Source organism: Olea europaea, chromosome 10, assembly GCF_002742605.1.
Source record: "Olea europaea var. sylvestris chromosome 10, O_europaea_v1, whole genome shotgun sequence".
NCBI classification, from domain to species: Eukaryota; Viridiplantae; Streptophyta; class Magnoliopsida; order Lamiales; family Oleaceae; genus Olea; species Olea europaea.
The window spans coordinates 41,923,112-41,944,132 of NC_036246.1; the positions used below are offsets into that span (position 1 = coordinate 41,923,112).

Genomic DNA, 21,021 nt, shown 5'->3' on the forward strand with positions numbered 1-21,021 from the left:
AGGATTTGAACAAATTGAAGTCATTCATATTGCGGCTAGATCTTGAAGGGAGTAGAAAAATCAACCGTGGTTGATAAGAAAGTTGAGAATAAGCTGGTTCACTTGGTGAGGAAACTGCTCCCGCACAAAATGGCTGCCTTCTGGTAGATATGTTGTCTCCAATTTAGGAACAAACATTTTTGCATGTCCATTTTTTATATAATCATCCATTCCTGGAAATTTGAGCACATAATCCTTGGTACCTGATGATACCAAAAAATAGTATCTGAAAGATCTCGAACTTGATGATTGAACTCCGAACTTTGATGAACACGAGCGGCCTTCGAATGTCTGCAATAAAGGCAACAAGGTGTGTGCTCGTCGTCCCTCTGATGCTTAAGTCAAATAGGGAATTTAGTGCGTGAGGCTATAAATTGGAAATAATGAAAAACGTATCTCAAGAATGAGCTTGGGTTGTGTATTTATAGGTGTTAATGATAGAGTCCTAGAAGGACTTTGCCATGTGTGATCCTTATCCTTGTAGGATAAAGAGTTAGTCTTTCGTTCCAAGCATTCAACCACTGTTTGAGTCGAAAAGGGAGTCTAGCTAGGTAAGAATTGTAGGTTGGATAGTGATGATGCCAAAAATTGTACCTGTTGATTTTTCGAGATTGAAGGCCGAGAACGAGCACTAACAAGGCCTTTCAATACCTTAAACAAAGGTAAAGAGGTGTGTGCTCGTCGCCCCTCTGATGCTTAAGTCAGACAGGGAATTTATATGAAAGTATATACTAAAATTGTATTGTAAAAACATACCTCAATAATGAACATTGGTCCACTATTTATAGATGTTGGTGGTTGAGTTGTAAAAGAATTCAACCACTTATAATCCTTATCTTGTATAGTGATTGAGTTATATCACAATTATCTTTAGAAGTTTGATTTGGATTGTAATATTTTTAATATTTGGACAAGGATGAATGATTGAGTCGTGGGAGGACTAAAACATGTAAAAATTGTTAGATAAGGACATTGTAATCGTTATCTTTACGTATGGCTCGATCTCATAAGCCTCGACCTAAACCCTAGAGCCCGGCCTTAATTTTTGGATAATTGAGGGAGGTCGGGATCAGGCTTTTGAGTTCGAGATTAGTTGTTGCAAGTATTGTGCACATCATAGGCCCCCGTGCATCCATGTCAGGAGCTCATGCACAATGTGAGATTTTTTAGCATAAGATGCATAAGTATATTGGGTTCAAGAATAGGCATGCTCATGTCGAGTTGATAGGCCCCCGAGCACATAGATCTGGGATAGTAGGTTTTGACCCTCTTGAAAGGAAGGGCTCGATCTTGACCTCGTAGTGAGCTCGACCTCAACTGTTTGTAAAAGATTTTGGCATAAATGAGCTCAACTTGGAGCTTGTAAAAAATTTTGAGAGGAAAGAATTCGACCTCGAGCTTTGTAAACGATTTTTGAAAGGTTTCATAGTCTTCGGGGTTATGAGGTCGGTCCTTTTACTTAATGAGGCTTGAATGTATGAAGTATTTGCAAGGGTGCTTGCGTGGGACAAGGCTAGAAGTGCTTGCACAAGCCAAGGCTGGAGGTGCTTGCTTAAGGCAAGACTAGAGGTGCTTGTGCGGGACAATGCTTTATGTGCTTGTTTGGGACAAGGCTTTAGGTGCTTGTGCGGGGCAAGACTTTATGTTAACTTTAAAGTATTGGATGCATGCGCGGAGTACGACCTTACGCCGAAGTTATTAGTTGATTGCCTATAGCACGTCATTATGCCAAAGTATAAGAGTTGGCTGCATGCGCGGAGCATGTCATTATGCCAAAGTATAAGAGCTGGCTGCATGCGCGGAGCTCGTAATATGTCATTACGCTAAACTATAAGAGTCAGCTGCATGCGCGGAGCGCGTAATATGTCATTACGCCAAAGAATAAGCGTTGGCTACATGCGCGGAGCACGTCATTACGCCCAAAGCATAAGAATTCGCTGCATGCGCGGAGTACGTCATTACGACAAAGTATAAGATAAAAAATCCATGATCTAGGGCGTGACTTCAATGAGAAAGACACGAGCTAAGGCTCGCCTTCGATAATAAGAAAACCACGAGCTGAGGCTCGCCTTTGATAATAAGGAAAACACGAGCTGAGGCTCGCCCTCTAAGATGACAAAATCATGAGCTAGCCCCAAGGTATGAGGACTTATGAGCCCATCTACTCTTCAATTTTACCAACGTTGGTTTGGGCGTCCCGTCGAGCAATTATTGTGTGTGAACCAAAAGTTATTGCAATTCATAACCAAATAATCATAGCATAAGTATGAGCATCGATGACACCAAAATATATGTTTTTTTTCAAATATTAAAACATAGATCACATAATGTATGTTGTCTGATGTCTTTAAAGAACCATAATATTTTTCTGGCATGTGCACATGAGCTACTATTTTAATTAATCATGACGGCTGCTCCACATTAGTAGCAGAATAGAAGATATAGGCAAATAGTGATTTCATAATATTTTGATGCTTAGCCTTTGTTTATTTATATGTAAATCAATAAAATCATCAAAAGCACAAAAGTTCATTTTACATCACAAACCAATTGCCCAGGTGCATTCATTAGCTTAGAATTGCAAAGTAATCATTTTTCATAATGATGATTTATTCTTGGAGCTAAGGTCTTTATGTGCTCTAAAACTCACTAAAATTCTTCAAGTGTCCTGGATTGATGTCCCAGCGAAGCTTTCCACGTGAATTTTAGAGATTGATATTTTTCTTTGTATTAATTATTGTCAACAGGCAAGGGAGGAATTGAAAGAATTTTATTTGAAGGTAAGCTCCATTTTTTTTTATCTCTATAATTAAGTGTGTGCATTCCCATGGACCAGATAAAACTACATTATATTCTCTTCTACATAAATGGGCATGCTATCAAAAGATGAACATGTTAAGAAAATGAAAAGGCTAGCATGGTGACATATCCGTAGATCATAGTTGAATTGCTTGGAGAATATAAATTCACAATAGAAAAAGGTGAATACCTCTGTTAGACGAAAACATACCTGGGTTTGAAGTTGGATACTGTGTATTTCCATGGTAAAATCTTGTCTTATTTGCATCATCTCCAGTTTCCTCCTCAAAATTTGAAGGTCATGGAGTTGGCCTTCTTGAAGATGGAAGCCCATAAACATCATATGCACCCCAGTTTGAATTTCGGGCATCGTCCCTCATTGAGTAAAAATCTGTATGCTTGAAACTGGAGCTTCTTGGAGTTGGATTCCTTTTGCTCTTGGGCTTGAGGTAGAGTCAAGTTGAGATATAGGAAAAAGCCCAGATTAATGCCTAGAGAATTTTCCGTTTGAGCTTTAAATGAGATTTTGAATAAAGAACGGGGGCAGTCCTCTCATATCGTACTCAGAGCAATCCATTAATAGTTCTTCGATTCAAATTGGAATCACCCAGCACAAACTGTTTCCAATCTTAATAATAGGATAAAAAGGAAGCTGTTCTTCATTCGTTGATTAATTGGAGAGGAATTTGAGAAAAGAAGGAGGAGATGAGGGCCAGGAATTTCAAGAGAAGTTTACCCGTCACCATAGAGGAAGATTCCAACCACGAAAGAATGTGCCTTGATTGATTTCAGTTCATCAACATTCGAGAAATTAGAGGATTCTAAGTGGGGAGTCAAATTTGAACCGATGAGCTTGTTGGAGGAGGTTTTAGACGTGTATTAGTCATGCCTTTTGGTAGTGCTTCCCACAGACGGCGCCAATGATGATGCCAAAAAATTGTACCTGTTGATTTTTCGAGATTGAGGGTCGAGAACGAGTACGAACAGGGCCTTCCAATACCTGAAACAAAGGAAACGAGGTGTGTGTTTGTTGCCCCTCCGATGCTTAAGTCAAACAGGGAATTTATATGAAAGTGTGTACTAAAATTGTATTGTAAAAATGTACCTCAATAATGAACATTGGTCCACTATTTATAGATGTTGGTGGTTGAGTTGTAAAAGAATTCAACCACTTATAATCCTTATCTTGTACAGTGATTGAGTTATATTACAATTATCTTTAAAAGTTTGATTTAGATTATAATATGTTTAATATTTGGACAAGGATGAATGATTGAGTCATGGGAGGACTAAAACATGTAAAAATTGCTAGATAAGGACATTATAATCGTTATCTTTACGTATGGCTCGACCTCATAAGCCTCGACCTAAACCTTAGAGCCCGACCTTAATTTTTGGATAATTGAGGGAGGTCGGGATTAGGCTTTTGAGTTCGAGATCGGGTGTTGCAAGAATTGTGCACATCATATAGGATTTGTGTTCCCATAGGTCGTCAAAAAGACCTGACATGACGACACATAACCCCGACCTTAGAGACCTGACCTCATATTGTTGGATGTGGATGAGGGTAAGTTCGGGCTTTGTGGTTAAGTTCGGGATTGGTAGGTTCTGGGGTGATCACAGGCCCCCGTGCATCGAGGTCATAGATTTTCCTCCAAGCTTGATCTACGAGAGAAGATGTAGAGGCATAAATGTCCAGGTGTCTTTCCAAGTGTCGAGCGTTTGATGGGATGTTAGAGAACGACCTTAGATGGCCCGCACGTGTAATGTCAGAGCATGATCTTAGATGCCTGCCACGTGTCTTGATCCAAGGGTTGAGATTGCATGACCGTTGGTATTCCACAGTCCCCTATAAATACCTTAACTTTCACCCCCCATTTTTCACTTTTCACTCTCATCTCTCAGTAAATCGAGCTCGAGTTCGGGGATAGTCGGTTGGTGAGCGATCATCAAAAAAGGTAAGAGTTCGAGCCTTTAAGTTGCTTGTTTGATTATAATATAATGTCGAGTAGTAGTAGCAGTAGTAAGGGGTCGAGCACTAGCGACAGTAGCACCCCTCCTAGATCAGGCTCGAATGTTAACCATAGTCCTGAGGATCTAGGTAATTCTATTGTTCCCATGGTTGTCTCTAACAGCTCGCGTACTGAGAGCGAGACCACCTTAACCTATCCTAAAGAGCCCACCAGATATAAGGAGCACGTTATTATTAAGATAGCTAAGGAGTTCGAGGTTATGCCCACATGTGATGTCAGAGCCCCAGGTCCTACTGAAACCGTGCTAGGAGTTCGAGAAAGAGAGATAAACTTTTTTAGAGATGCCCTTAAGGTCGGGCTGAGGTGGCCGCTCCATCCTTTTTTCATCCATATCTTGACACCCTATTATTTATGCCCGGGTCAACTAGTCCCGAATGGTTGGAGGATGTTGGTATACTTTTTTATATTGTGTAGGTGCCTCGAGGTCGAGCCCCAACTTGACCTGTTAAGGATGGTATTCGATATTAAGTACTCTCCGTGGTTTAACTGTTTTGTGTACTTGTCAACAAAAGGGGAATTTAGGACACCAGAAGCCCCGAGCTCCCTTCGAGGGTGGAAGGAGCGGTTCTTTTTTGTGAAACCCCAAGATCCCGACCATCCATTCAACCCGAAGTGGGAAATACCCGATAAAGATAGATTTAATGAGGGACATGCTTACTTTAAGGTTTTAGAAAAGGATAGATTGAGGTTAGTGAACCACGATCCTCTTGTAGATAAGATCGATTACTTGCTCGAGGACGACACCCTCGACCTTGCTAACGTGAAAGGCCTCGAGGGTATGGAATCTTTATAGCTTTGTGTTTTCATGTCAATGTCTTGACCTATAGATCGAGCTAATGCCTTTACTTCTTTGTTTGCAGAACTAGAGATGTCTTTTGACCCATCCAGCTTGCTCGCGAATGTGCACCACAAGGCCAAAGGGCCCAAGCCTAAGCCCCCACCTCAGGGCAAAGGGAAGAAGAGGGCGAGAGAGGTCGCACCTAACGTTCCCCAAAGTATGGTAGGCCAGACCTCGGCGTCAAAAAGCCCGACCCCAATTCCCTACCCTGGGCAAAAAACACAAGCTCGGGCTTCTACACCTCGGGCCCCGAATGCGGTTGATGATTACCTCGAGCCTATTTTCACGAGCGCGCTCAAAGATTATTCTGAGTGTGCATTAATAAAGGAGCTCGTGGACAAGTATGAGAAGGAAGTCGCCCTTCATGAGGGGGTTAAGACCCTTGAAATTTTAACTTTGCGGGTACAAACTTGATTTGTCCTTATCCTTTGTTTGCGATCTTTTGTGCTCGAACTAATATCTTCCTAATTCTTTTATGCAGTCCTTAAGTGTGGCCAGGGGCCTGACCTTGAATGGTCTCAATATTTCTGAAAGGTTTGAAGAGTTCGAGGGTGAAAAAGAGCGTACAAAGAAACGGGCCCTCGAGCTTGAGGCGGCTCTCAAGGTCACAATGGGAGATCTCTGAAGGGCGCGAGAGGAGATTAGGGTAGCCAAGGACGAGGCAGAGGAAGCGAAACTCGAGCTTCTTCAATCGCGGAAGAACTTCGAGGATGAGCTGGTGAGGGTTCGAGAAGAGACTTGAGCTCAAGCAATCGAGGACTTTAAAAAGTCAGATGAGTTCAAGGCCTTGCTTGGCCAGTACGGGTCGAGGTCCTACCACTATGGGCTAAGGCTCACTCGATCATACCTCAGAACCAAACTCCCCAAGGATCTGAAGCCCGTAGCCGAGAATTTGAAGATAGTGAATGAACTCGCGGGCGAGCTCGAGCTTTCAGCTTCAGAGGTTGATGACGACGATGATGATGGTGACGAGGCCAAGACTGGTGATCAGGACAATGTCAAGATTGTTGACATAGATTAGGTTCCCCGACCCCGAGATTTGAAGTTTTGTTCGTGAAATGTAATACATTGCCTGATGTGGCCTGTTGCTTCCTTTGATTTCTTAATGCTAAAGTATATTGCCCGAACTGGGCTTTTTGTTATCAGTTTATGCATTTTATTTTTTGTTATGAGATCGTGCACGGATTTTGTGTTCGTGCATAAACATCATGATTTTGAATTGGAGCTGTTATAATTGATAAGAATTCAATCGTTAGTATAGATCGAGTGTCGCAACCAATTAGCTCGAATGTTGACGTCCATAGCCTGAGTGTGTGTTAAAAGTTCGAGGGTTTGTCTAAACGATACTGATCATTGAAGCTATGGACAGATCGATCCTTTTACTTTAAAAATCGAGCTTCAATTTCAAAGTTTGGAGATGTATTGTTATGTTAGGGGTTAACGAGTTCGAATACTAGTGTTAGGTATTGATTTTTCAATTTGCTATCGAGGGAAGACCAATGGGTCGCTAATGATTTAAAGAATAAGGTCGGGCTTGTCCCTTGTAATTTAAACATCTTCATTCCTTTGTGGATAAGGTCGGGCGTGGTTACATGAGTTACAGTTATTTCATTACCTGATCTCGATCTCAAAATTCTTTGTTGGGAGGACATTTTGGGATCGAAGAGGTCGGGGCCTATCATGCTCGACCTGTTGCCATTTGAGGCCATGTGTTTGGTACAGCTATTTCATGCCCCCGGTCTCAATCTCAAAATTCATTGTTGGGGGGAGATTTTGGGATCGAAAAGGTCGGGGCCTTTTTGCTCGCCTGTAGCCGTTTGAGGTCATGTGTTTGGTTATATTGGTTGAGTGTTAGCTGCATGCGCGAAGCACGACCTTACGCTAATTTGGTTAAGTTATTATCTGCATGCGCGGAGCATGACCTTACGCTAATTTGGTTAATAGGGAAGCAACATCATAAAGAAAATTCCGTGTATCATTAAAAGGGCTCAAGGGCGTTGATACCCGAGCTTATTCGAGCATGAGCTGTCAGGGCATTAGAGCCCGAAGAGTAAAAACGAAATTAAGCAAACATAAAGTAGGCATGCAAACCTTAAATGGGAAAAATTATAGCTATAGCTAATTACTTGTAATAAATTTTCAGATTATCGGCGTTCCATGGCCTCGGGAGCGGCTTTTCCGACGTGTCTTTGAGGCTATAGGCTCCACCTTTTAGTTTTCTTATGACCTCGAAGGGTCTTTCCCATGTTGGTCCTAGCTTCCTTAGTTGGTGTCTGACAGCTTCTGCTTTTCTAAAGACAAGATCGCCAGCTCTGAACCTTCTCGTCTGGACCTTATTGTTAAAGTGTTTCGCCGTTCTGTTCTGATAACTTGTAGCTCCAATGAGGCTTGCTCTCTTACCTCTTCAAGCAAGTCAAGATGTTCAGTAGTTTGTCTCTCCCTATTCATCTCGAGCTTTCTTATTGTGAGGAGGCTGACCTCGATCGGGATGGTAGCCTTAAGTCCAAAGGCAAGCATGAAAGGTGTCTCGTCAGTTGCTGTCTTGTGCGAAGTCCTGTAAGCCCACAGTATAGAAGGCAGTATATCAGGCCAGTTACCTCTGGCGTCCCCTATTCTTGTTCGAAAGTCCTGCAGTATGATCTGATTAGTTACTTCGACAAGCCCATTACTTTGTGGGTGTGATACCGAGGTGAAGCGATGATCAATCCCATGGTGGGCACAGAAGCTTTTGAACTGTGGATTGTCAAATTGCCTTCCGTTGTCTGTGATGAGGACTTTCGATATTTCAAACTTGCATACGACAGACTTCCATATGAATGATCTGAGCTTCGGCTCCAAAATTGTTGCTAGTGGTTCAGCCTCTACCCGCTTTGTGAAATACTTTACTGCCACAGCTACAAACTTTAATTATCCTCTGGCCAAGGGGAATGGCCCAAGAATGTCGACTCTCCATTGTTCGAAAGGAGCTGACTAATGAATAGAAGTTAGCTCCTCTGCAGGAACATGTATGATGTTGCCAAACTTTTGGCACTTGTCGCATTTTCGAACATAATCTGCAGCATCTTTCTTCAAACTTCGCCAGCAGTACCCATACCTTATTAACTTATAGGTAAGAGCTCGGGCTCCTTGGTGATTTTCGCAAATGCCTTCATGAACTTCAGTCAAGGCTTGCAGAGACTCGGATGGTTTGAGATATCTTAAATAAGGGAGTGTAAAACTTCTGTGGAACAGGACTCCTTCAATTAGGCAATACCTATCAGTTCTATACCGAACGCTTCTAGCAAGTCGAGGGTCTGCATATAGGTTACCATTACTTATGTAATCAACTATTGGATCCACCCAGGATGGCTCACGATCGATGTCCATGACACTTGACTTTTGAGCTATGCTGGGTTTTGTGACTATCTTGATGTGCACGATTCTATTGAGCCCGTCCACACCCATAAAGACGAGTCTGGATAATGCATTAGCTTTGACGTTATCAGCCCTGGCCACCTTCAGGATTTCACAACTTACGAATTGCCTTTGAAGGTCATGCACTTTCAGACAGTATAAACTCATCTTCTCGTATTTTCTTTCGAAAGACCCCATGATTTGCCCGACCACTAGCTGTAAGCCACTAAAAACTTTGAAGCTCCAACTTGAGACTTTCTGCAAGTTCCAGGGCTATGATAATGACTTCATACTATGCTTCGTTGTTGGTGGCCTTAAATTCAAATCTGAATGCACATTGTATTTCTGTAGCTTTGTCTGGGCTGGCGATGATGACGCTGGCCCCTAAGCACAAGCTATTGGATGCTCCATCTACAAAGATCTCCCATATTTTCAAGGTCGTGCTTGGGTAGTTATCCTGTGTTGCCGGGTTCTTCGGAGTGAGTTTTACAATGAAGTCGGCCAAAGCTTGAGCTTTGATTGCAGGCCGTGGCTTGAACTTTATGTCAAATTCGCCAAGTTCAATTGCCCATCTCAACAGTCTTCCTAAGACGTCCGGCTTCTGGAGTATGTGTCTAAGAGCTTGGTTTGTGAGTATCACAATTGGATGTGTTGGGCGTACGACCGCAACTTCTTGGCAACTATTACCAAAGCAAGGGCCAACTGTTCTACAAGTGTGTGACGTGTTTTTGCATCAAGGAGTACTTTACTCACATAATAAATAGGTTGCTTAACTCTTTCCTTCTCCTTTACCAAGACTCTACTTACTGCATTCTGGGAAATGGCCAACTATAATAGCAACGTGTCACCGGGTTCGGGTTTGATAAGGACTAGAGGTGTTGCTAGTGTCTGTTTGAGCTCCTGAAAAGCCAAGTTGCATTCCTCATTCTAGTCAAAGCTTCTATTTCCCCTAAATAGTTTGAAGAAGGGAAAACACATGTCCGCTACTCAGGAAACAAACTTGTTTAGAGTTGCTATGCGACCTGTCAACCTCTGAATGTCCCTTTTGCATTTAGGGGCCTCCATTTTTATCAGAGCTTGGATTTTATCAGGGTTCGCCTCTATTCCTCTGTGCGTGATCATAAAACCTAAGAATTTTCCAGATGCCACCCCAAATGCACACTTCGCAAGGCTGAGCTTCATGTTGTATCTTCGTAACGTGGCAAACACTTCCTCAAGATCAGAGACATGACTATTCACCTATTTGCTTTTAACCATCATATTATCCACGTATGCTTCAACCGTTTTCCCAATTAATTCAGCAAAGATCTTGTTTACCAACCTTTGACACGTTGCTCCAGCATTTTTCAGTCCAAAGGGCATGACCCTGTAACAATAGATGGCTGAGTCTACAGGTCTTCTCTTGATCTTCTTCGGCCATAAGTATTTGGCGATACCCCGAAAAAGCGTCCAAGAAGCTGTACAACATATGACCTGACGTGCTGTCCACAAGGTTGTCAATTCGAGGTAGAGGATAACAATCTTTGGGACATGTTTTATTCAAATCTGAAGTCATTGCAGACTCGCCACTTCCCATTAGCTTTCTTGATAAGAACAACGTTAGCAAGCCAATCGGGATATTGTATTTCCCAAATGAACTGTGCGATAACAAGTTTGGCAATCTCTTCTTTTATGACTTCTCGTCTTTCTAGCGCAAACTGCCTTTTTCTTTACTTTACAAGTCTTACCCCCGGATTAGATTAAGTCTGTGCACTGCCACCTCTGGGTTGATTCTAGGCATGTCTTCAACATTCCAAGCGAATATATCGATGTTTCGGGAGAGAGAACTTAGTAGTTCAGTCATGATTACTGTATCTAACTCCCGTCCGATTGTCACTTTTTTGCCAGGCTCGAGCTCGACCTCTTCCAATCCCTCCACTGGAGCAAGTCTCTCATAGATCTCGTGCTCAAGCTCGAGCTCTGTAACTTGCATGACGTCGCTCTTGATTCTCCGAACACTAGTCACATAACACTGTCGTGCCACTGTTTGGCTGCCTCGAACTACCCCGATTCCATTACTTGTACGAAATTTCATTGCCAAGTGAAAAGTTGAGACAATAGCTCGAATTCTGTTGAGCAATGGTCTTCCCAATATAGTGTTGTAGGCCATTGGAGTACGGACAACTTCAAAAGTGGTGATTTGCATCACCTGTTTACCTTCTGTCCCCAATGTTAAAGGCAACCCGACGATACCTTCCGGGGTGATGACCCCACATCTAAATCCTCGGAGAGGTGTTTTTGAGTGGCTTGAGCTGCTATGATGAGATTCGTATTTGAACAAAGGCTTCATGAAATAGTACATTAGCTGCACTTTCATTGTCTACCAGAATTCTCTTGATTTCAAAGTTGGCGATGATGGCCGATATGACCAGAGCATCATCATGAGGGAATGCTATACGTTCCAAGTCCTCCTTTCCAAAAGTGATGTCCTCTGTACAACCAAGATCTGACCTTAAGATGATTGGAGGCTGCCTGGCATATTGTTTACGCTTGTTGCTAGAATCTCCTCCCAAGGCCATTCTTCCGACAATGATATTGATAGTACCTGCAGTTGGTTGCTTGTTTCCCCGACCCTCTGGGCCCTTGTCTCTATTCTGATTATTCCTTGGGTGTTAGTCATCACTAACGTAAAAGCCCAAAAATCCCCTTTTATAGGAGCTTCAATCTCCCGCTTCAAGGCCAAACAGTCCTCCGTTGTATGTCCATGATCTCGATGGAAATCACAGAACTTACTCTAGTCACGAGTATCGGGGGGAGACCGTAATCTCGGAGGCCACTTTAGTTCCCTCGAATCCTTGATCTCCATCAGAATGTTGGACCTCAAGGTCTTCAAACTGGTAAAGGGTATTGAGGAGGGATCCTGCCTTGGCTTGACCCGAGGTGTATCTTGTCTCAAACTGGACTCATGCGACCTTTTTTGATCCGACCTTCTTGATGAGGAAACTTCTCTTTTTGGGGCCATTGTTTTTTCCATATTGATGTACTTCTCAGCTCATGTGAGTAGCTCAGTGACTGACTTCAATGAGGTCTTAGACAAGGACATCTTGAATGCTTCACATTTAATGGCGTATGTCAAAGCTGAGACTGCAACGGTGATATGTAGATTGGGGATCTGAAGCCTTTCTTTATTGAATCTGATCATGAAACTGCATAGTGTCTCATTGGGTCCTTGACACATTTACATTAGTGATGCGGTTATCTTTCTGATTCGCTTGCTGCTTGCAAAGAAAGCGGAGAACTTATCGGTCAAATCTGAGAAGGAGGTGATAGAGTTTAGTTCTAATGTGGAAAACCAATCTCTAGATGCGTTTGTGAGGGTCTGAGGGAATGCCTTGCACATTACTGCATCTGGTGCAACATGTAAGTTCATGATATCCGTGTACACATTGAGATGATTAATGGGGTCGGTTGTCCCATCGTACTCCTTTATCCGAGGATACTTGAACCTTTTGGGGAGAGGGTGCGAGATAACTTCCAGAGTGAATGACGTATTGGGGGTGAACCCTGTTGCTGCGTGAGTATTTTGTTGCATACCTTTCCCTATCACTTCTTGAATAATTCTAGCAAGTTTAGCTGAGTCCATTGTAACGGACCTTGAACCTGAAGCCACTTGCGGTGCACTTGAAGTTCCAACCCCGCCATCGTCATGAGCTGTACGACGGACTCGAGCCCTGGCATCTGCCATAAAACCACCTTTGGGGGTTGGGGTATGCGACAGGTGCGAATTTCTCTGGCTTAATAATTGGGTTAATGCGGCAACCTGTTGACGAAGTTCCTCAAAAGCTCCGGCTGTAACAACAGCTTGAGGAGGTACTGGCATCTCCGATGACACTTCTTGAGGGACATGGCGTTCCTCAAGAGGAGAAGGGTTGTCCGGGACAGACGAGCTTGCTGGAAGAAGACCTGAACGTGTATTGACCATGGCTTTTGGTAGCGGTTCCCGCAGACGGTGCCAACGATGCTACCAAAATATAGTACCTGAAATATCTCGAACTTGATGATTGAACTCCGAACTTTGATGAACACGAACGACCTATGAATGCCTGCAACAAAGGCAACGAAGTGTGTGCTCGTCACCCCTCCAATGCTTAAGTCAGATAGGAAATTTAGTGCGTGAGGCTATAAATTGGAACTAATGAAAAACGTACCTCAAGAATGAGCCCGGGTTGTGTATTTATAGGTGCTAATGATAGAGTCCCAAAAGGACTTTGCAATGTGTGATCCTTATCCTTGTAGGATAAAGAGTTTTAGTGTTTTGTTCCAAACATTCAACCACTGTTTGAGTCGAAAATAGAGTCTAGCTAGGTATGAATTGTAGGTTGGATAGGATTTGTGTTCCCATAGGTCGTTAAAAAGACCTGACATGACGACACATAACCCCGACCTTAGATATCCGACCTCATATTGGTGGATTTGGATGAGGGTAAGTTTGGGCTATGTGGTCGAGTTCGGGACGGTTTTGGGGTGATCAGTACCCATGATCAGCAGTGCTGGAGCTTCAACTTTCAGATTTGCTTTATTGAACTCTTCATTGATTGTCCTACGAAAAATGAGGACTTTGGAGAAATTGAGAAAAGAACGTGCTTATGTCTTTGGAGAATAGAGAAAAGAAGTAGCGAATTACCTATATGGAACTTGCAATGCAGTTTGAAAACCCGATTTTGCATATAAAGAACCGTAAGCCTCAAGATCTTCCTCGGTGAACCAAGACGGTAAAGGAGTAGATGAATCCACCATATCCATTACCATTATCTCCTGGTTTTCATTAGCTATTGGTATTTCACTTCGTGAGAAGAGGATATAGATATTTCGCACAACCGTTTTAGAGTTAAGTCGACCAAAATCGGCCTCGGCTCTTCCCGGTTCCTGGAATAGGATTTCAAAAATGAGACTGAGCTCAAAGAAAACCACTTCCCTATTCTTAACTAATGGAAAGAAAAATCGAGATTTTCTTTGTACCAGCCATCTTGAAATATAAAAGCCTTCAGGAAGATGCTCAAGAAATGCAAGTGGGCCCGGAGGAACAAAGGGTATACCTAGTGTTACAGTTCCAAAGACTTTCTCGGGGTGGAGAAGAGCAAAAAAGTATAAAATTCAGGCTCCAAAATCTTTACCAATAAGAAAAACCTGTATACATTACATTTACATGGGATTTATAGATATAAAGCCTTCTCGATCGGATCGAGTTGATGTGAGAATAATCCAAGACAGTGCTGGAGTAAAGGATCATCGGGTATTCTAGATTCTTCAGAGACTTGTAATCGTGCTCTCAAAATAAGTAACTCGCACCATTCCACTATTAATCAATACAAGATATTCTTTATAACATAATCTACTTAGTTACTTGTAATGAATTTTACTTATCAGTAACTTTTTACCAAACATGCACTGTGTACTTTCAGATTACTTGGTTGTGTGTGTTTACCTTTGGAATTGCAAGAGCATCAAGAAGAGCATTGAGGTCAGAGATGAAGTCAGCGAAGGTGGCCATCTCTAGTTGGGGAGGCGGATTGGACAGACCGTAACCTCGGTAGTCGGGTGCAATGGCTTTGAACCCGACTTTGGCTACACCAATCATCTGGTGGCGCCAAGAGTACCATATTTCCGGGAACCCGTGCAGGAAAACCACTACAGGAGATGACTCGGATCCGATTTCAGCGAAATGGATATTTAGCCTGTTTACTTGTACGTACTTGTGCTCTATTTCTTCCATGTTCAACCCTCACATGTTTTCAAAGAAATTTTGGTTTTTTGTAGTAGTTGAAGAGAGATCTCCGCTGGAGCTGGCGGAATATTTGGTTTTGATAAATTTTGTCCGATTCGCAAGTGGCTTAGCTTAAAAATAAGCAAAGATTATTATTTTTAAGTAATTTATTCTCTTTTCTCAACCATACATTGTATTTAAATTTAAATTAATGTTTTGAAAAATACCCCTAAATGGTTAAGGATTGAATTGATAATTAAAAAAATATTTAAATAAGTAATTATGAGGATAATTTTCAACGAGTTAATTAAATCAATATCCACTTAATTTTGCCTTTGGTTACTACTTACTTACCAAAAAAAAAAAAAATGTTACCAATTGCTCACTTGATTATTCGAAAGTTTATACATCCATCATTCTTTCAAATCTGTTACCTTCAATTGTTGGAAAACTCCATATGTGCAGATGGAAAGTTGACGTGGCAGTTAACTTCTGCTTCAAACTAAACACATCTTCTCCTTCATCGAATGGATCCTTTGCTGGCAAATTGAGCTGTTAACTCCGACTACACCTTTAGCTACTGCTCGAAACGGTCAGATCATCTACCATCAGCATACGCCTCTGGTGGCTATCATGCGGCACCTCCCCTTTGAATCCATGATGGAATGTGAGATAATAACCTGCATTGTATGTTGACCTCGAAAATTGGACCTTCCACGTTGCCAACCGATAGTTACTCCACGTATTCCTATCTGCGCACAATCAACGCACGGTCAGACGCACACGGCAGGGACCAGCGGGGGTGGTGGCGGCCGTATACACTCCGACGGTCAAGTCAGGTTTAGATGGTCGAAACAGTACCCATGGGTTGTGCAAAATAATAATAAGGGGGAGGAGAAAATATATGAACTTGCCTCTTGCCAAACTTTGGGTATTTATAGGTGGAATGAGCCGTTGGATGTGGGACACGTGTATACATCTGACGATATGAAGCGTCCGCTCATAAGCGTCAATCAGCCGCGTTTGTAGAGTGGGCGGACAACTTGTTTCTTCTGAGTTGAATTAACATAAAGTTGATAAGTCACATCAACTAGCCTCATGGAGGCGTCAAATCAATTTAAACCTTAGGTGCAGAGAGGATCTTGACACAAATCTCTTTCTAAAATTGGCGGCGGATCTTCTGAAAAGGGTCCACTTGGCCTCGGCCTCAGAGGCGAGGAACTTTGGTCAGTTCAGCAGGATCGCCTATATCTCGTAGTGTGCTACTAGGTTGTTGACATTGGTGATATCACTTCGGAAACACTTCGGATGGGTGTCTATCAGGTCGGAATGTATGGTGGTGGGCGTTCCGAGGCGGTTCAAGTAGGGGCGTAACAGTGGTCTCCCAAGTCCAGGTATGAATATTTATATCATGGGTGGACTTGCTTTCTTGACCGAATGTGTATGTCTCGATACTGGGGGCCGCGACTCGTGGAAGCTTGGGGGTCGATCTTTTGCTGTAATCGAAGCTATGATTTTAGGCATATGCGCCAAAGTTTCGTTACTGCGTAAGGAAAACATAACCGATGTGAGGTCGAAGTGTTGCAAGACAGGACGATTAGTAGGAAAATAGGTTAACGTGACGACCGAGGCGATGACACAGAGGGGACTTGCATTAGGCACGTGTAGGCTATGCAAAGTTGAGTGAGGAACTCATCTGCCACCGGTGCGCTGACCCACAGGGGCCGACGCGTTGGGAGATGGCTAAAACTTTGTAAAGCTTGGGAGGGAATGCAGCGTTCGAGGCGATGACCCATAGGGGATTTCGCGTCAGGTGCGTCTAAGCTTTGTAAAATTGAGGAGCTCATCTGCCACCGGTGCGCTGATCCACAGGGGCCAACGCGTTGGGAGATTGCTAAAACTTTGTAAAGCTTGAGAGGGAACGCAGTGTTCGAGGAGATGACCCACAGGGGACTTCGCGTCAGGTGCGTCCAAACTTTGTAAAGTTGAGTGAGGAGCTCGATCCGAGGCGATTCAAACGTCAAATGATTTGACAATTGTTGTGTATTTCCAAGGTGACAATTGGGTGCCATGCCCATTCTCCTCAAAGGTTGCTGCGGCTACTTATTATTATTGACGGCTGGTGGTGACCGAGGTGACGCGTTTTAAGCGAGCGTGAAGGTCACAGCGATATCTTGGGCGAAGATCAAATCTGGCGTTTCATTTCAACGGCCGAGATTGAAGATGCGACGAACGGCCTAGATTGATCGCATTTGAATTCAACGATGGAGATCGAATGGGTCTTTCTATAAAAGACGGGCTCTGAGCTTTTCTCAAGCTTTCTACCCTTGCGAAACCAACACTATATTTTGCTCTCAAGTCATTTGTGATTTTCGGCATTTTCTAAGCAATTCTGGCGAGAAAATTGAACTTCCGGCAAGAAACACCAACATCCGGCGACCTTACACCATTCTCCGCTAGGAAAACCTTCAAACTCGTAAGTTTCAGTACCTTTTAGGATTTTTAAATTCTGAAAAAATGGCCTCTGAGGGGAGTTCTGGTTCAGGGAGGGTTAGAACTAGGGAGGATGGACGAGCCCATTGTGGCGACCTCCTCAGAAATAGTCGAGGCAATAATAGGGGAAAAATATATGGAAGTGACCGGATAGCCCAGCAGATACTTCTGTGCATTGGGGGCATCGAACTACCCATCTAAATTAAGAGAGGCCAACCTAGGGAGACTTAGGACAGAGTATAGGATCCCTGATAGCATAGATTTGATCATCCCTGGGCCCGAAGAGAGGGCCTGCTACCCTAGGCCGGGTTGTGTGGCCATTAGCGAGGCGATCATTAGGGTCGGACTTAGGCTGCCAGTTCACCCATTCTTTAGGATGGTGCTTACATCCTATGGGCTAGCCCCGACGCAACTCAATCCGAACTCCTGGAGCCAAATGGTGAGCTCCTAGATGTTGTGGAAAGAGGCGTCATTAGGGGTAGAGATGTCCCTCTCCGTCTTCCAGACCCTTTACATACACAAGGTAACTGTCGGGGGGAGGGGGGATAAGATCCGGGGGTGGTATAACCTTAATTCATGGGGTTCCCACACTCCATTCGTGCTCGATCTGTCAAGCTCCATTAAAGAATGGAAGAGCTCGTGGTACTGGGTCGTAGGGCGATGAGACACGATGGAGGGGGACCCCCTGACGCCTCTCACGGTCCCGACGAAGTATTCAACACTTAGTGAGTATAGTAGTTGCTTTTCTTTATACTTCTCTTCGGTTCGAATCATGCCTAATATTTGCATTTCCTTTGTAGGTGCTCTTCCTCGGTGCGAGCTGTCATTCGAGGACTTCGAAACCATCTGCATCATCTATCAGCTGCCTCAAAAGAAGAGGTCTTACCATAGGCTGATCCAAAAGAACATTCACTTCATTACCTACGACCCGATGACTTCCCAAGGTAACTGGACTGAAGTCTTTACCCTTTATTCTGAACTCTCAACACTTTTACTAATTCATTATTTGTTCTTTACAGACAACTTTAATAAGAAAATGCCTGTGCGCCCTGACTTTAAGACCATCCAGAAGATGATGGCAGAGGCATGGGCATTGGAGGTCCCTCCTCGTCCTACAAAAAGCAAATGAAGGATTTGGTGAATTCCAGTAAGAGGCTTTAGCCTCCGATGGAGGAGGAGGTACCGGAGGACCCAGAGGCTGACCTTCGGAGGAAGGGCAAGAAGACCGCCGCCCCTCCAAAACGTCCAACTGTGGCGAGGCCACTCCCTGTTCTGAAGTAAACCATAATTCCAACCGGGGTGGCCATTCCGGAGAAGATGCCTGCTCCATCTGAGGCTGCTGCTGCTCCGGCTACAACACCACTTGTTGCTGCCAATTGCTCAAGTGCCGGGGCTAAGGAGGTTGACTTTTTGGGCACAAATTTGGAGGAGCCGAATTGGGAAGTGTTGGAGGCCCTTCCTCCAGAAATAGTTGCAGTGGCGGTGGTCCACAGCAAATACTGGACCGAGGAGTGGAGGGACCACATCGTCTCGTGCACAGCTGAGGACTTGGTGGCTGCAAATAGCGCCTGCGTGACTCGGGCCCTGAGTACAAGCATCCAAATCGAGGGCCTGGTGAAGGATCTGAACTCTAAGAGGGAGGACCTCGCCAAGCGTCTCGAGGAGGTGATACACTATGGAGATGCCGTGCGAGAGGCCCAGGCCAAGGCCACACAGGCTGAGGAGAGGAAGAAGGAGGCCGAGGCCCAGCTAATTGCCGCTAAAACGAAAGTAGAGCAGCTGAAGAAGGAGTTATACGAGGTGGAGTGCCAAGTGGCTGCTGTGACTCGGCGACTTGATCACGCCAACGAGCACCACAAGCTCGCCATCGAAGCTCTGGTAGCCTCAAACAAAGAGAAGGCGGAGCTTAGGCAGAAGACAGAGGCTCAGTCAGAGGAGATTGCCTCTTTGAAGGAGGAGTTGAAGTCTGCAGGGGAGGTAGCAGTTCAGAACTTCATCGGCCACTTTGAAGACCATCCCTTGTATGACGACTTCGCCAATTTTCGGGCTTCTTGGAGTGCTCAAGGCTTATTGGGTCGACTGAAAGAGGTTCATCCCACTCTGAACATCTCCTCTTTGGAGGCAGAGTTCGGGGGACCAACTGGAGGTCGGCTAGATAAGCTTGTTGAGGAGGCCCCGGAGGCAGCCGACGCAGAGGTCCCTCCATTATAATAGGGCCATCTTTTGTAATGGCTTCGGCCTCCTTGTACTTCAATTCTTATTTAAATGAAATGAAATTTTTTGTGAAGTATTTGTGCTTCTGCTTTCTTTCCTTTTGATTTGTTTATACTTGTTTGAATGACAAACATTAGTCTAAGCACCGTGTAACAAACCAGTTAATAATTGAGGATCGGACCACTTAAGTTAATATGAAACGGACCACTTAAGGAAACATGAAGAGTCTCTCAACGTTAATCAGTTAATAATTGAAGATCGGATCACTTAAGTAAACATATTGAAGGACTGAGGAAACAATTTACTAACCGATGCGGCATAGAACTTAAGTTTCATTACTTGAGATAAATTATACCACTTTACCAAGGCAATTCCCGCACTTAGTAAGCTAGGGAACTTACAACTGAGACCATCAGAACAATCGATTCATTAGACCATATTGAGATCAGATCGGAACAAAGGCTCATCATTGATAGTACTTCCTCAAGTGTTCGATGTTCCACTGATGAGGCAGTGCCTTTCCCGCCATGTCTTCAATTTCGAAAGTACCAAGTCGGGATTCCCTGCGGATGCGGTAAGGGCCCTTCCAGTTCAGGCCAAACACTCCTGACCCGGTTGGTTTTGAAGATTGGAAGACTCTTTTGAGGACGAGGTCGCCCAGGCGAAGAGTTCTGTTTCTGACCTTGGAGTTGTAATAGCGGATCATCTTTCAATGATACTTTGCCAAGTTCATTTGGGAGGCATCTCTCCTTTCTTCAAGAAGGTGTAGTTCGCTTATTCGAGCCTCCTCGTTGCTGATCTCATTGAAGTGTATCCGTCGATGTGATGGGACCCTGACCTCGACCAAGCTTATGGCCTCGGCTCCGTAGGTCATGAAAAATGGTGTTTCACCTGTTGCAGTTCGGCTAGAAGTTCTGATAGCCTAGAGGACGTGGGGGAGTTCGTCAACCCAGGCCTCCTTTGAGGTATCAAGCTTCCTTTTCAGGGTGTGCTTGATAGTCTTGTTCACTGCTTCAACTTGCCCATTTGCTTGGGGGTGATGAGGTATCGAGAAGTCCTTCTTTATGCCCAGTTCGTCGCATACGTCTCGCATCTTCCTGTTGTTGAACTGCCTTCCATTGTCAGATACTAAGGAACGGGGAATGCCGAACCTACAAATGATGTTCTTCCAGACGAATTTGGTAATATTCACCTCGGTGATCCTGGCAAGGGGTTCTGCCTCGACCCACTTAGTGAAGTAGTCAATGGCGACAATGGAGAAAGTTGCACTTCCTCTTCCTTTTGGGAGTGGACCAATGAAGTCAATGCCCCACTTGGCGAATGGCCAAGGGCTGGTTACTACGGAGAGGCTCTGAGTAGGCTGTCTTTGTATGTTCGAGAAGTGCTGGCACTTGTCACATTTCTGGACAAACTGGCAAGCATCCTTTTTTAGGGTCGTCCGGAAGTAGCCTTAACGGAGAACCTTGTGT

The 21,021-nt window shown here is 44.0% G+C and overlaps 1 pseudogene; it reads right to left on the reverse strand.

Annotated features, from left to right (window-relative positions):
- Positions 1–45: 45 nt before the first annotated feature.
- LOC111402327 lies at positions 46–14,913 on the reverse strand (annotated as a pseudogene).
- Positions 14,914–21,021: the final 6,108 nt, after the last annotated feature.